Source organism: Apium graveolens, chromosome 4 (assembly GCF_009905375.1).
Source record: "Apium graveolens cultivar Ventura chromosome 4, ASM990537v1, whole genome shotgun sequence".
Classification (NCBI taxonomy): Eukaryota; Viridiplantae; Streptophyta; class Magnoliopsida; order Apiales; family Apiaceae; genus Apium; species Apium graveolens.
The window spans coordinates 305,123,429-305,140,543 of record NC_133650.1 but is presented as its reverse complement, the minus strand read 5'-3'; the positions used below and the strand labels follow the sequence as shown (position 1 = coordinate 305,140,543).

The following is a 17,115-nucleotide window of genomic DNA, read 5'->3' as shown; positions in this document are numbered from 1 at the left end:
ACCATAAAAAGAGAATGATTTTATGGTGGAGGAATTAATTAATAATAACTAATAAATTTTTATTTGTGAAATAAATAATTAATTGGCAAATTTAATAATTGATTAAATGAGATTTAATTGATTATAAATTAATTAAGAAAAGTTCTTAATATTATTAATTAAGGATTTAATTTTTGGAAATTAAATCAAGAGAGAGAATTATTTCTAAAGTGTTTAGAAAAAGGATTAATGATTAAAAGGTGTTTTAATTATTAATGAGAATAATAAATGGGATAATAATAATATTTATGGGAAAATTTCAGCTGAAAATTTTGCCTATAAATACACTATTATAGACCCTAATTTTATTCTAACCCACACAAAACCCAAAAAGTTTGGAAAACCCAATTCTCTCCACCTCCTTCCTCCTCCTTAACATCGTTTTCTTGGTGGATACCGGTGGAGTGCTTCACACTTGAGGAGCAACTGCTAAGGATCTCTGATCGTTGTCTCCGAATTATTTTTAAAGGTTAGATTCGATCCCTCGAATTTTTATTCATGATCTGTATGCTTTTATTTGGATTTTATATGTGTAAAAGTGTTTTTCCATGCCCCCGCTGTGTTAAAAATCCAACAATAGAGGCATCATCATTAGAATTTACTTCAAATTCTTTAAATGGCTCACCAGCTGGAGGAGGCATCCTATTAACAACAGCTTTATCTCTTTGAAGAGATTTTGAAGTGTGCACTAGGTTCAAAGTCTGCTCTGCCTCCACATTGCCCTGAGTTGCCAACAGTTGATAGGCTGAAACAGGATGAGTAAAAGTATCAGCATCCAAGGAAATGTTATCAATTTCTGCTTTGTAATGTTGCTGAAATTGTCTTCCCTTTTTAGCATCATCCACAATCATTGACTCACTAGAAATGGCTGGATCCACCCTTATAGCTTCTGTACCTGCTTTTCTCTCATTTTCTCTATATTCTTGCATCAGGGGCTCCCCCTGGCTCACACACATCCTCACACCCTCACCCTCACCTACTAAGGTGGCACTCCCCTCACTCACTTTTACCATGCTGGAAGAAATAACATGCATAGTTTGACTCTCAACCTCTCCTTTTGCCTGGGAGCAACCCAGCCTCTCACTCAAATTATCACTCCCTTCCCTCAATCCTAGAAGTGATTGTACAGTAACCATGTCTTCTACACTTGGAATTGATTCAGTTATATGTGTAGAGACCATCAACGGATAGGGAGTATCTGTTGAAGTGGAAACTGATGATATCAACGGATAACTGCTGTCAAGCTTATCCGTCGAAGAACAACCACTTGTCAACGGATGAGAGATATCCGTTGAAGAAGGAAAAGATGTAGATATTGAAAGTGACATAATTGTTGAATCTGTGTGAATTGATTTTAAGTGAGGGGACACATATTCTTCAACTAAGTCTGAAAGAATTGGATGATGATCCAACAAATCATCCAAAAGATGATGATCACCAGGATTTGAGTGGGGCTCCTCCCTGAGTTTTAAAGAGGGAGAATCAGGAATTGATGTGAATATCATATCCACATCCAGAGATGGTGATGGAGAATTTGGTGATTGATGTTTGTCTATTATGAGAGAATGGGGCTGTGACTCCACATTTGCTGGAGCCACATCAAGCTGAATTTGAGAAGGCAAAGATACAGGTGGATGTATCTGTGCAGTGTGTGCCCCCTGTGTTGAAACTAGGGTTTTAGCCTTCTTTCTTCTTGAAAAGGCTTTGATAGGTGAATGTGTGGCCTCAATGTCCCTCCCTCTTTTGTTCTGCGTCCCTGGTTGGGGACTATTTTCAATAGCTGCATCCTTTTGGGAGATGCAACTAGGGATGTGTTTGACTCCTTTTGAACCGCCACAGTCTTTCGAGAAACTGTGGCTTGGCTGGCTAGGGTACCACTCACCTCTCCCACCTTATCCTGGGGGGTTTCTTGATGTTCACCCCTCCCCTCACCACTCACACCCTGTTCACTCCCTTCAGGGTTTATGGTAGTTGTTACAACTGTTGTCTTTTGAGAAACAACAGAGGTGGTTTTCTTTGACTTGTGTTTTGGAATTTTAGCTTTGGTGGCTTTGGTAGGAATCTGTTGGGATAAAGACACAGATTCCATTGCCACACTAGAAGGCAAAGAAACAATGGGGTTGGAAGAAGTAGGAGTTGCAGAAGTATTTACCTCACTTACCTGAGGTGCATCCATTATTGACAAATATACCAATGGCACCTGGCTGTTGAGGTTAATTCTCACAAGGTCTGCAAGGACCCTTTTCTCTTGTGCCCAGCATTTTAGTTTATTGCTCTCATTAGTTATGACCAAACCTTCAGCAACATGGTTAGCCAATAACATAAAGAATCTAGCATAGCAGATGTTATGAGATCTATTAGCTTTGTTACCTAACCTGGAACCTAATTCTAGCATGACATAGTTGCTAAAATTAAAGTACCTATCAGAAACTAGCATATAGAGCATATTAACAAGAAATGAAGTTATGGCATCAAAATTGCTAATCTTCCCAGAGAAAACCTTAATAAAGGCATCTCCAAGAAAACTCCATTCTTTCCTAAGGCCCTTTCTTCTAATGCTCCCTAAACTAGCAGAATCAAAAGAATAGCCTATGGAATCTAACATAGCAGATACATCATTATCAGTGTGTGGTGTCATGGCATTATTCTCAGGTAACTTAAAACAAGACTGTATATCATCACAGTTAATACAGTAATCCTTACCTTTGAGAGAGAAAGCAATGGTCATATCTGTGGAGTTGAACTCTGCAGTTGTCCAAATCTCCTCAATTACCTCACAATAGATAGTTGGGGCTTCTAGCATTGCATAACTTAGTTTGCAGTTCTTGATGAAGTCCATCATCTTGTGATAATCTGAGTGGGCTTCATTCTTTTCCACCAAGGCTACGAAATTGTTCTTTTCATAAACAAATCCAGACTGAGACATAATCTTGACTACTGGTGCCATTGTTGTGAGTAGAGGTTGCAGAGAAAAGATTGAGAGTTTTGGGAGAGAAAGAGAGTAAAAATTGTAAGAAAGCATAAAGTGAAAATAAGAATTCAATGGGATTTTATACTGTCTCGAATTAAAACATAAATAAAATGATTAAATGATACTTTTAAGTAAATTACAGCCGTTTGAGAATAAAGAAAACTGTAGAAATTCTGAAAACTGCCTTTAATACATACAACAGTGTATATATGTATCAACGGTTAAGTAAACAAATCAACGGCTGTGACTCACTTAAAGTAACTGATGTGACACTTCAACGGATGAGGTAAATAGATATCCGTTGAAGATTAACACAGTTTTTATCCGTTAAAGGATAAAATTACCAGAAATATATTTGTCTTTCAACGGATAATGAACATCCATTGATAGAACAATTTTGGCTTTCAACGGATAGGGAATATCCATTGATAGAATAAACTTTACTTAAAGCCAACTTTGTTCTTGCCACAAATTCATTTCAGGCTCCATAAACAGATTATAATGAGGACATGAACTCATGAATAATTAAGCATACCTAGCTCACTTACTAATCTTGTGAATGTTGATTCATCAAGTGGCTTGGTAAATATGTCTGCAATCTGCTTTTCACTTGGAACAAAATGAAGTTCCACTGTACCTTTCATCACATGTTCCCTTGTGAAGTGGTGCTTGATGTCAATGTGCTTGGTTCTTGAGTGTTGTACTGGATTTTCAGTAATGGCAATGGCACTTGTGTTGTCACAGAATATAGGAATTTTGTCAACAGTTAGTCCATAGTCAAATAGTTGATTCCTCATCCACAGTATCTGTGCACAACAACTACCAGCAGCAATGTACTTAGCTTCAGCTATTGATGTTGAAACAAAATTTTGCTTCTTGCGGAACCATGATACAAGCTTATTCCCTAGAAATTGACAGGTGCCAGTTGTACTTTTCCTGTCTATTTTACAACCTGCATAATCTGCATTTGAGTAGCCAATTAGATCAAAACCAGACTCTCTAGGGTACCAAATTCCTAGATTTGGAGTCGCTTTGAGATATCTGAAAATCCTTTTAATAGCCACTAAGTGAGACTCTTTAGGGTCAGCTTGAAATCTAGCACAGAGACATGTAGAAAACATTATATCAGGTCTACTAGCAGTTAAATATAAAAGTGAGCCAACCATACCTCTATAACTTGAAATGTCTACAGACTTTTCAGCCTTGTTTAATTCAAGCTTGGTGGCAGTGGCCATGGGAGTTTTTGTAGATGAACAATCCGTTAAGTCAAACTTCTTTAAAAGATCATAAATATATTTAGTTTGACTAATAAAAATTCCACCACTAACTTGTTTAACTTGTAAACCAAGAAAATAAGTTAGCTCTCCCATCATGCTCATTTCATATTTACTTTGCATTAATTTAGCAAACTTTTTACAAAGCTTATCATCTATACAACCAAATATAATATCATCTACATAAATTTGAACAAGTATTATAGAGCCATTAACATTTCTAGAGAAAAGAGTTTTGTCAACAGTGCTCTTGTGAAGTGATTATTTAGAAGAAATTTTGACAAAGTCTCATACCAGGCTCTAGGTGCTTGCTTTAGTCCATAGAGTGCTTTCAACAGATAATACACATGGTCTGGAAAATTTGGATCTTCAAATCCTGGAGGTTGGCTTACATAAACTTCTTCCTCCAATTCCCCATTCAGAAATGCACTCTTGACATCCATTTGACAGACCTTGAAATTGGCATGGGCTGCATAGGCTAGAAAGATTCTGATGGCTTCAAGTCTGGCAACTGGAGCAAATGTCTCATCAAAATCTATTCCCTCTTGTTGAGAATAGCCTTTTGCAACCAATCTGGCTTTATTCCTTATGACAATGCCATTTTCATCCATCTTGTTTCTGAATACCCATTTTGTGTCAATAGAACTCTTGTTCTTTGGCTTGGGTACTAGCTTCCATACTTTGTTCCTTTCAAATTGGTTTAGCTCCTCTTGCATTGCTAAAATCCAATCTGGATCTAATAGAGCTTCTTCCACTCTCTTAGGTTCCTCCTGTGATAGAAAGCTACTATACAGACATTCATCTTGAGTAGCTCTTCTAGTTTGCACTTTAGATGTAGCATCACCAATGATCAGTTCAAAAGGGTGATTTTTGGTCCATTTCCTTTGAGGTGGTAGATTAGCTCTAGATGAGGTTGCCTCAGTATTGTCATGATGTGAGATAGAGTGTTGATTGGTTGAAACTCCCCCTGAGTTGCTGATCCTTTGAAAGGAATTGGGAGTTCTATCAACTGATGAGGTGAAATGATTATCCGTTGACAGACTGTGATCAACGGATGCTTCATTATTAACTTCAACAGATGATGCACTTTATCTTTCAACGGATGCTACATTATTTTATCAACAGAAGCTGAATTGTGACTTTCAACGGATGCAGCATTCTGTGCATTATTCAAAGGCAGATTCTGAATTCTTTTCGAGGTGCCTTCTCCATCATTCTCATCTTCACTATCATCACAATATATCTCAATGTTGTCAAATTTGAGTCCTTCATGATGTCCCTCATCTGTTAGTCCATCAATCTTTTTATCATCAAACACAACATGCACAGATTCCATGACAATGTTGGTTCTTAGATTGTAGACCCTATATGATTTTCCTGCAGAATAACCAACAAATATTCCTTCATCAGCCTTTGCATCAAACTTCCCTTTGTGATCAGGTTGATTCCTTAGAATGTAGCATTTGTAACTAAAGACATGCAGAAAGTTTAAAGTTGGTTTTCTTCTCTTGAACAATTGATAAGGAGTCATGCCTTTTGCCTGATTAATTAGAGAAATATTCTGAGTGTAACATGCACAGTTAACAGCCTCAGCCCAAAAGTATGTTGGGAGTTTTGACTCTTCAAGCATTGTTCTTGCAGCTTCAATTAGTGATCTGTTCTTCCTTTCCACCACACCATTTTGTTATGGAGTCCTTGGAGCTGAGAACTCATGCATGATCCCATTTTCTTCACAGAACAACTTTATGGTTGAATTCTTGAACTCAGTTCCATTGTCATTCCTAATATTCCTTACTTTGAAATCTGGATGATTGTTCACTTGCTTGATATTATTGATGATGATTTCACAAGCTTCATCCTTTGATCCAAGAAAGTAATTCCATGAAAACTTTGAGAAGTCATCTACAATCACCTGACAATATCTTTTCCTTGAAATTGACAATACATTGACTGGTCCAAAAAGATCCATGTGTAGCAGTTGTAATGGTTCATCAATTGCTGATTCAAGCTTCTTACTGAATGATGCTTTCTTTTGCTTTCCTTTCTGACAAGCATCACACAGTCCATCCCTTATGAATTCCACTAGAGGGATTCCTCTAACTAAGTCCTTTTTGACTAGATCATTCATTGTCTTGAAATTCAAATGGGACAGCTTCTTGTGCCATAGCCAACTTTCATCTGGACTTGCTTTGCTGAGAAGACAAGTAATTGATTCTGAATCTGTAGAGTTGAAGTAAGCTAAGTACATGTTCCCTTTTCTAACTCCAGTTAGAACCAATTTGTTGTCCTTCTTCCTTGTGACAACACAGGCTTCAGAATTGAAGGAAACAGTATTCCCTCTGTCACATAGTTGACTGATGCTCAATAGATTGTGTTTGAGACCATCAACTAATGCAACTTCATCAATGATGACATTTTCTTTTGAAATTAAGCCATATCCCATAGTGAACGCTTTGCTGTCATCTCCAAAGGTTATGCTAGGGCCAACTCTCTCCTTAAACTCTGTGAGCAGGGTGAAATCTCCTGTCATGTGTCTTGAGCAACCACTGTCCAAGTACCATAGATTCCTCCTTTTTCCTTGCACACAACAAAATCAATCAAGTTGATTTTGGTACCCAAGTTTCCTTGGGTCCAGCCTTGTTAGTCTTTTTCCTAGACTTCATTCCTCCTGCATCTTTTGACTTAGGTAACTTTGGGTCAACCTTGGTCTCAGATGTAGTTGGGTGAAGTGTAGGGTTAGTCACAGAATCATTTAGCACATTTGATTGAATTTGATAAGGCATAGATTGTGCAAACATATTATTCCACATAGGCATGTTGTATGGCATCTGAGGCATACTGAATGCCTTAAAATAAGGATTATTAACATATGGCATGTTTGCAAAATGTGCATGAGGATTCTGATGAGACATAACAGGCATAGCATGCAGAGGTGATATAGACATGTTAGGCATGGGGGGAGTTAAAGGTATGGGAGCATTCTTAATAGATTTGCAGTTATCAGATAGATGATTAACACTTTTACAATGCACACAGCTGTTTCTAGGAGCATACTTATCAGGTGTATAATTGTTCCTTTTATTAATCCCTACCTTCCCATTTCTATTAGATTTTCTTTTAGTTTACTTTTTATCCTCAACCAATTTAAGCCTATTTTTCAACTGATCTAAAGTCATGTGTCCTATATTCACCTTACTGGCATCTTTGGATGTGCTACCTCCTTCTTTGACAAAGTTCTTGAAAGTTGAATCAACCTTCTTATTGAGATTTTTCTTTTTAGAATCACTTGCCTGTTTTAATTGATGAGCTTCCAACGGATGCTCTTTTTCTTCCTTCAACGGATAACTTTCATCATCCGTTGATTCCACATCCGTTGACAATCCATCAATTAATTCCAACTCCTTTTTGTTTTTCTTCCAGGCATTCTCACAGAATGATTCAATTCCCTGTACCTTGACAATCTGAGCACTAACATCCCTAGATGTTTTCCAGGCCTTGATTACCTCTTGCTCACTTTCTAACTGTTTAGAAAGAATTTCTACTTTCTTAACAGCTTCTTCTAGTTCGCTCTCAACAATCAAGCATTTAATTTTAATCTTTTCAAGCTCAATTACCTGATTCTCTAACACAACATTCCTATCACTTAAAAACAAATTATTCTCTTTGATTCTTGTGTTTTCTTTAGCTAGTGATTTAAGGGAAACACGCAAATGATATAATTCATTGGACATATCATTTATGGCTTCATTGCATTCAACCTTAGAAAGCTGAGAGAGATCAGTAGTAATTACCTGGTTGCTTGATGAACTAGTTTCATTTTCATCAGAATTAGCCATCAGGGCTAGGTTGACATATTCCATATCATCATCTTCATTGGCTCCATCTGCTGCTCAATCATCTTGAGTTAGAAAGGCTCTTTCCTTTTGTTTGAGAAAATCGAAATATTTCTTTTTGTAATCAACTTGCTCAAATTTCTTCTTATCAGAGGATGGTTTTCTGCACTCATTTGCAAAGTGTCCACTTAAGCCACAGTTATAACATTTGAACTTAGATTTGTCCACCATGTTCTTGTTTGACTTAGTGAATTTTGGATTTTTCCTGAATTTCATCTTTACAAACCTCCTGGACAGAAAAGCCAGATGTTCATCAACATCATCAGAGTCATCTTGACTGGAATTGTCTTCATCCTCAGCTACTTGCTCCTTTCCCTTGCTTGATTCTGATTTGCTTGTGCCAATTTTGAGATTTGGCATTGTCCTTTCCTCATTCCTGGCTTCAATCTTCTCATTGTCAGCTACAAGTGCAACTGATCCTCCTTTTCTCTTTCCCTTTTCCAACAGCTCATCTTGCTCCATATCTAGTTCATAGGTCTTCAAAATTCCATACAATCTTTCAAGTGTGAAGTCCTTATAATCTTGAGAATTTCTTAGAGAAACAGTCATAGGCTTCTATTCCTTTGGTAGAGACCTCAGAAATTTTAAATTGGAGTCCTTGACTTGGTACAGTCTGCCATACAGCTTCAATCCATTCAACAGTTTCTGAAATCTGTTGAAGGTATCATTCAATGATTCTCCTTCTTCAAAATGGAAATATTCATACTGTTGAATGAGAAGCTGCATTTTGTTTTCTCTAACTTGCTCAGTGCCTTCACAGATAAGTTGCACAGTATCCCAAATTTCCTTAGCAGTTTGGATGTTAATGACATTGTCAAACATATCTTGATCTAGGCCATTAAACAGAATGTTCATGGCTTTCTTGTCCTTGTGAACCTCTTCAATATCTTCAACAGTCCATTCCGCTTTTTGCTTGGGAATAGACTGTCCAACAACAACTGTTGCAGTAGCAGCTGTGGCCACTTTGTGAGGGATGTGAGGATCATTTTCAATGCAGTTGATATAGCTTTCATCTTGAGAGAAAAGATGTAAATGCATCTTCACTTTCCAGTGATGATAGTTATCTCTTTCTAGGATTGGAATCTTTACACCAATATCCTTCTTACTCATGATGTTAGCAGAATAGATCTTTAAACTCTTGGTATGTTAAGAGCTTGCTCTGATACCAATTGTTATTCCCAGTGAACTAACAATGAGATTTACAGAAGGGGGGTTGAATGTAAATCTCAAAACTTTTTCAAGTTTTTAGCAGTTTCTAAGGCTAAGTGTTTTAGTGAGCAAATGTGTGTGAATTGATTGAAGCTAATACAGACAAATATATATTCAAACACAAATGTAAAGAACACAAAGAACTTAAAAAACTTTTCTGGTGGATTTGTTGTTCCACCAGAGATGTGTTATTTCAGAAAATCTGTGATTCAAAGAATTAAATCACAGCTGCGTCCTAGTACAAACTAGATGATTTTCTCTCTGAATTTTTCTAAACAGCTCTGGAAAATTCACCATCTAATTACTAGCTGCCACTTGGTTTATATATCACCAAGTTTACAAGTGAAGACAAAACTGTAAAATACAATTAAAAGGCTCTTCACATGTTTCTTCTTCACTTCTCTATCCAGTGTAATTTAGGTTTAGCTGAATCTTTGAATACTTCCTTGTTTGCACCAGAATGGAAATACTGCATTTTCTTGATTCCTCCTAGAGGCTACCACATTCCAGTTTGTCTCTGTCAACCCATGTGCCTCTGTCAGCTTATGAATTATCACTATCAACTGCTACTGAACTAAGCATCCGTTGAAGTTTTCATCCGTTGATGCCTTATCCGTTGAAGCTTTATCCGTCGATACATTAGCAGTTGAAGCTTTATCCGTTGATGTACTCATCCGTTGATGGATGTTATCCGTTGAAGCTTTAGAGACATCCGTTGAAGCTTTGTTTCTCATCCGTTGAAGGTCTTTACTATCAGTTGATACTACTTCACTTATACAAAATTACAAGACATAGAATATTTATAATTAGTCCTCCTATTTGCATATCCACTAGTAGTCAACATGACTGATAATTTCCCACAATATCTAAGAATTACAACTTAAATACAGAGAATGAAATGTGCTACAATACAAAACTTATTTCTAAGTAAAGCTACTCCTTCAACGGAATAGCCAGAATGGTCTTAACCGTTGAGGCTACAAACACTAGATTTCTACTTAAGTGTTTTGTTTAACTTATCATCAAACTAATATACATATTCCTAACATCCTTCAAATCATCTTCTTCGACTTCTTCGTCTTCTTCTTCTTCTTCACGCCGAATAAACGGTATTTGTCCATATTGTGCAAAATCGACAAAGAGCGAAAACGAGGTCGATGCACTAGATCTATCTTCCTAAAAAGCGTCCTCTATATCATTTTGCGCAACGATAGATTCATCAATCGTTCAACTTTTAGATTTGACCACCGTATATATTTTCGCTTTTGTATCCAATACACTGGGAGCATAATATACTTGTGAGGCTTGACTAGCTAAAATAAAAATCTCATTTGACTTCAATCTTGAAGTCATATCAATTGTAATCACACGATTCTTATCAATTCTCACACCATTACCAACACTATCAAACCATATACATTTGAACAAATATACATGATTGCATCCTTAATAAATAAGTCTAATAATTTCTTGTAGTTGACCATAATAATCAGGATTATTTCCGTGCAAATTTCCTTTAACAACAATACCAGAACTAGATGCAGATTTTGTTGAAAATTTATATCCATTAACTTGACAAGTCTCAAAAGTCATAACTTTTAATACCAGCCCTTCAAGTAAGTCCCTAAAACGAGGTCCTTCCACCTCATCTTTATCAACCTAAAAATAATTCAAATCGATGAGACATTGTAATTATAAGAATTTTAAAAAAAATCATGCAAATTAAAAATAGATAAATACCTTTTGTTTAAACCAAGTTTTAAATCGACTTTTGACAACACAATCTAAATCTCGAGGTGTTGTTTCCGGGCGTTGTCGCATAACAGGATCTTGGTACTTCCTACAATATAAAGTAAGATCATGCATGTGTTATTAACAAAAATTATTACGCATATTTTTTAAAGTAAGATTTGGTACCTTAGATAAGGTTGAACTTCAGGAGAGTTTAAAAGAACATATTCTTCCGCTAACTCTCGTTCATCATCACTCATGTATTGAGTTCCTTCCTTTCCAAGAGATTGAATTGGATATTTGAACACTTCTAAATTCTCGGAATTTTGCACATCAAACAAAACCTCGTTACGACGTACCTTATTATGGATCGTGTCAGAGACAAAATAAAAAGAACAAATATTAAAAATCTCCTCCTCCATATATCGTTCGGCAATTGACCCCTCAACCCTTGCTTTATTGCCGACTTTTTGTTTTAATTTTCCCAACAAACGTTCAATCGGATACATCCAATGCCAATAAGCAGGTCCAACAAGTCTAATTTCTTCGGCTAAATGTACAACCAAGTGTTCCATCGAATCAAACCAACTTTGAGGAAAAATCGTTTCCAACAAACACAACGCTTTGATAACCGATTTTTCCAGTATTTCCAAGTCGGTTTTTGTAACCACGGATGAACATAAATCTTTGAAAAAGTTAGAAATTATCGTGATTGCATCGGCAATAGGCGCTGGTAGAAGTTCACGAATTGCGAGAGGCAATAATTTTTGAAGAAAAATGTGACAATCGTGCGATTTGAATACATAAAATGTACACTCCTCAATATTGCAACAACGTGATATATTTGAGGAATAACCATCCGGAAGTTTTAGTGAACTAATCCATTCACACAAAAGTTTACATTATTTTCTAGTAAGGGAATAAGGTGCTTTAGGTGACTTTCCTTTCTCATCGATCCACAAATGTGGTAACACCCCGAGATGCTTGCAATCCGCTCTTGCTTTTTTATGATCTTTTGACTTTGCCGCATTGACAATAGTAAAAAAAATGTTTTCAAAAACATTTTTTCTGTATACATGATGTCAATTGAATATCATAAACTATGTGATGACCAATAAGGGAGTTCGTAAAAGATTGGGACATGAGTCCAATGATGCTCTTCCCCGTATCCGACACTCCTTGCCTTCGAATTAGTCTTTCCGGGTGGTGGAAAAACTAAACCATCAAGCAATTCCTTAACACCCTCACCGGACAAACGACCACGAAACAATCTTCTTTCTTCGTTATCAAACAAATTACTTTTTTGACGGAGTGGATCATTTGATTCAAGGAATATTCGGTTCGTGCCATAGAAACTACATTTTCCACAATATTTTAATTGAAACCCTTGCACGCTTCAGACACACTTGACATCCCATCTTTCCTTTTCCCGACCACCCACTTATCATACTCATAGTGGGATAATCACTAATTGTCCACAGAATAGCCGCTCTCATTGTAAAATTTTGTTTCAAAGATTGGTCGTATGTCTTCACCCCGGTATTCCACAATAACTTCAATTCATCGATGAGAGGCCTTAGACAAACGTTAATATCTTTTCCAATACTATTTGAACCCGGAACTATATCGGTCATGAACATATAAGGCTTTTTCATACACATCGATGGTGGAAGATTGTAGACAACTATCACCACGGGCCACACACTATATGTTTTTTTTCCCGGTAGGGCCAAAAGGGTTGAAACCATAGGTCACAAGACTGAGCCTTATGTTACGAATCTCTTGAGCAAATGAAGGATACTGACGGTCAAAATTTTTCCACTCTTCTCCATCCGCGGGATGACTTATTTCTCCATCTTTCACATGTCTATTTTGTACCATCTCATGTGATCGGATGTATGTCCCGACATATATAAGCGCTGTAATCGAGGGATCAAAGGAAAGCGTCTTAAGATTTTTTTTGCTATTTTTTACCATCTTTCCTAGAAACATCCCGATAACGATCTTCACCACATATATCACACACAACTTTATCCTTGTCATCTCCATAAAATAACATACAATCATTCTCACATAAATCAATTTTTTCATATTCAACCCTCAAATCCTTCATAATTTTTTTCATTGCATAATAACTTTCGGGTAATGTACGTTTTTTTGGTAACACATCCGTAAGAAGTTTAAGCAATCTATCAAAAGCTTTATTACTACAATGCGAGTTATTTTTGAATTCCAATAATTTGATGGTAAAGCTTAATCTTGTGTACTTTGTATTGCCGGGATAAATAGGTGCTCCATTTTCAACAATAACCTCGTACAATTTTTTAGCACTGTCATTTGGAGCTTCTTCTATATTCATAGTTTCCGTATCCGTAGTTTCATAAAATTGATAATTTTCATCGGCTAAATCATGTAACATCGCATTCAAATCTACCGGTTCTTCTACTCTCGAAGGTTCCCGAACACAATAACGGCGATGTGATGTTCGACTACGTTTTCTTCCTATTTTTTCACCGTGCGACGTCCACACGGTAATTCAAATTTTTACAACGTTTACAAGGACACTTCATTGTACCATCTTCCATTCCATTTTCGCTAGGCAAATTTTAAAAAAATTTCTACACCAATTCTATATTCCGGGGTCAATGAAATTTTATCGCTTTGCAATTGATTACCAATCCAACTTCGATCAATGGTTTCCATCTACAATAATATTTTTTAAAATTAAAAAAAACATATTTAACAAATAATTTATCATTAATCTCATATTTATTCATGTATTTCATAAAACACACAAACACACACACTATAATTACAATAAATGAAACTAACTTACAAATTATCTACTACCAAACTTCAATTCTCACAACAAACATTATATAAAAAAAATAAAAACATTAAATACATACAACAACATTTAATACATACACCACCAACATAAACACACACACACACACACATTATTACAAAATATGGAAATAACTTACAATTTTCTGAAACTCCTCCACTTCAATCCTTTGTTTTTTTTAATTTTTTGGCCAAAATCAAGAAATGAGGGATATAACAAAAAAATTAAAAAAAACTAGGTTAAAACTGACCGTCAGCGGTCGGTTTTAGGCAGAAGAATAAAATGATACCGTTTTCTCTATAACGGGTACTTTTTTTGTACTTTAAATTAATTTTTTATTATTCTACAAAACCGACCACCATATTAGGTCGACTTTAACCTGCTGAATTTGTGTATATAACCGACCACATGAAGGTGGTCGGTTTTAAATGTGACACATCAGCAAAACGATGTCGTTTTTTTTTCAATAAAACCGACCACCAGTGGATGGTCGGTTTTATGTGTGCCACGCCATCGATACGGTGTCGTTTAGTTGGCATATAACTGACCACTGACGTCGGTCGGTTTTAAGGTGACCAAATCGACGTCGGTCGATTATGTCCGGTCGGTTTTACCCTGTTTTCTTGTAGTGTATATGTTGATAGATATTCCTGGTGGAAGAGAAAGGACTGAAAAAGAGTTTGATGCATTAGCTAAACGTGCAGGATTCAAACGTTTTAACAAGCTGTGCTGTGCTTTTAATATTTTGGATTATGGAATTTTGCAAGTAAAGAGCTTTATGTGTAAAGTGAGCTCTTCGATTGAGATATATTGCAGTTGTAATATTTCGATCGATTTATCTTGCTAATAAAATAAGAAATTCCGTTGTTTTCTATTCAACTATGCCTAAACAATCACCAGATGTTTGATACTTCTCTATAACTACTATTACATATACTAGATAACCCGTGCGAAACACGGATTAATTAATTTTTAAAAATCATAAGAATGTCAAAATTTCTAATTTTAATTTGAAAACCCAACCTAAACTATCCAGCTGTCGGGAAAGATTGCCCAGTATACCCACTAAACATGAATGTAAATAATATATCACGAAAATGCATGTTTTGTATATATATAGGAATAAACATGTCGAACATGCATGTTCTTATAATTTTCTTTTACTATATGATACGCATGTTGAACACTCGTATTCAGCAAACTCAAAATTTTAATTACAGTGATTACGCATAAGAAACAGTTGTATAGTTCAAACAAAATATTAGTACGCATAAGTTCGTCGGTATTTTAACCACTATTACACGCTAATATGTATCTTCGGACATCTAGTTTTCGGGCATCGTACAACTATGTTGAAATTAATATAAGAATTGCAATTAAAAAACTGCGTAAAATAATACATATAATATTATAAGTCATATATAAATTAAAGAAGAATACATAGGTGATACTTAAAAATTAAGAAGTATAATCAAAGCAGGATTCTACTAATTATATTAAATCCAAACAGCTAAAAACAATATATTTTCAAGTAGGAGTGTATCTATATTTATATATGGAATTAAGATGGTATGGGTGTTGTTTGGAAACAGTGGCGGATCCAGAATTTTTTTTCAGTAGGTTCCTTACACAGAAAAAATACAATAATTCGGCTTAGTTTTAATATATACGTAGTTTAGTTTTTTTTTTGAAAACAATATACGTAGTTTAGTTTTGTTTGGTAGAATTTTCAGAATTGATATCTAATTCGGCTTGCAACAGGTTAATTTGATTTAGTGGGCTATTATGACTTTTGGGCTATTCTATTTCTTAAACTAATGGGCTGGGCTGGAGTAGACTTATATATATTTGTGGGTTCCTGGTTTTTTGGTAGTGGGTTTCTGACTTAAAATTTTTTTATATCTTATGTCAGTGGGGTCCTCTCCACCCACTGAAGAAAGGATACATCCGCCCTTGTTTAGAAATCAAAAAGTATAATTACAATGGAATTTTAATAATTATATTAAAAAATCATATGATTCAAAAAAGTTAAAAAGATAAAATTACTTTTATTATAGTCGTATAATATATTGAATTAGCAATACATAAGAAAATTAGGAATACAAAGGTTAAATTCAAAAGGATGAAACAAAAATAAAATCAAACTTAATAGGATAAGACATGTATAAGATAACAAAAATTAAATCATATTTAATAGAATCATAAGACACGTAGAAATATAAGTTATACATAATAAAGGATGGTTATAAAAGTTTTAGTATAGTTAAAAGACATAAAAAATAAAATTATAAGATATACATACATGAATGAATAAGTGAAACCAAAAGTTGGTGGTACCAAAAATTAGTAAAACCAAAATTTACCAAAAATTAGTGAAACCAAAATTTATGTACCACTTAAAAGGGGTTTCGCTTATTAATAAAGGTTACTAATGATATTACAAGCGAAGAAAATTACAGTTTTAATTGGACTACATCACAGGTACCGCGTCCGATGTCCCACAACCAGCAGATTAAGAATCAACTTCCGGTGACGGACTACAAAATTTTTGGAGACCATGATGATGAGTGTGCTGTGTGCTTGCGAGGGAGCTTAGAAATTGTCACATGTCCTTGCCAAAATGCTGATTTCGAATCAACCGATGTGTTATTGAAAACCTCTTAAATTTAATGATAGACATAAGATGTCTAATTTTATATAGACAAATATGATTAAACTGAAAATAATATTCATAATTTATTATCGTCAAAAATGGGGAAGCTCAACATTTCACTGCCTACTTTACCTGAACAAATTAGACAAAAAATTCCAACTCCCCTACTCATTCCTGTTTCCAAGACTAAGGGGGAGATTGAGGCTAGGATTGCAAAATATAGGGATGCTAAGACACAATCTAAAGAGACTTTTCAGGTGGGACAAAGCTCGGGTGCTAAAGTTGATGTTGGAAAAGAAAGACTACTAAGGGCTGCAGAAGGACCTAATTAAGATCAGGAATTCAATGACCTTCTTGCAGCACTAAGAGTATCTCTACAACACAAATATATGACTTGCAAGAAAGCTTTGGGCAAGAACATCAATTTTATAAGAGCAGTGGTCGTGAAAGTTGATAACTTCCTAGAGAAAAGGATTGTCATGAACATCAATAATGAT

At 35.4% G+C, this 17,115-nt stretch overlaps 1 pseudogene; it reads left to right on the top strand.

Annotated features, from left to right (window-relative positions):
• Window positions 1-16,629, top strand: part of LOC141720014 (caffeic acid 3-O-methyltransferase-like) — a 28,552-nt pseudogene extending 11,923 nt beyond the window's left edge.
• Window positions 16,630-17,115: the final 486 nt, after the last annotated feature.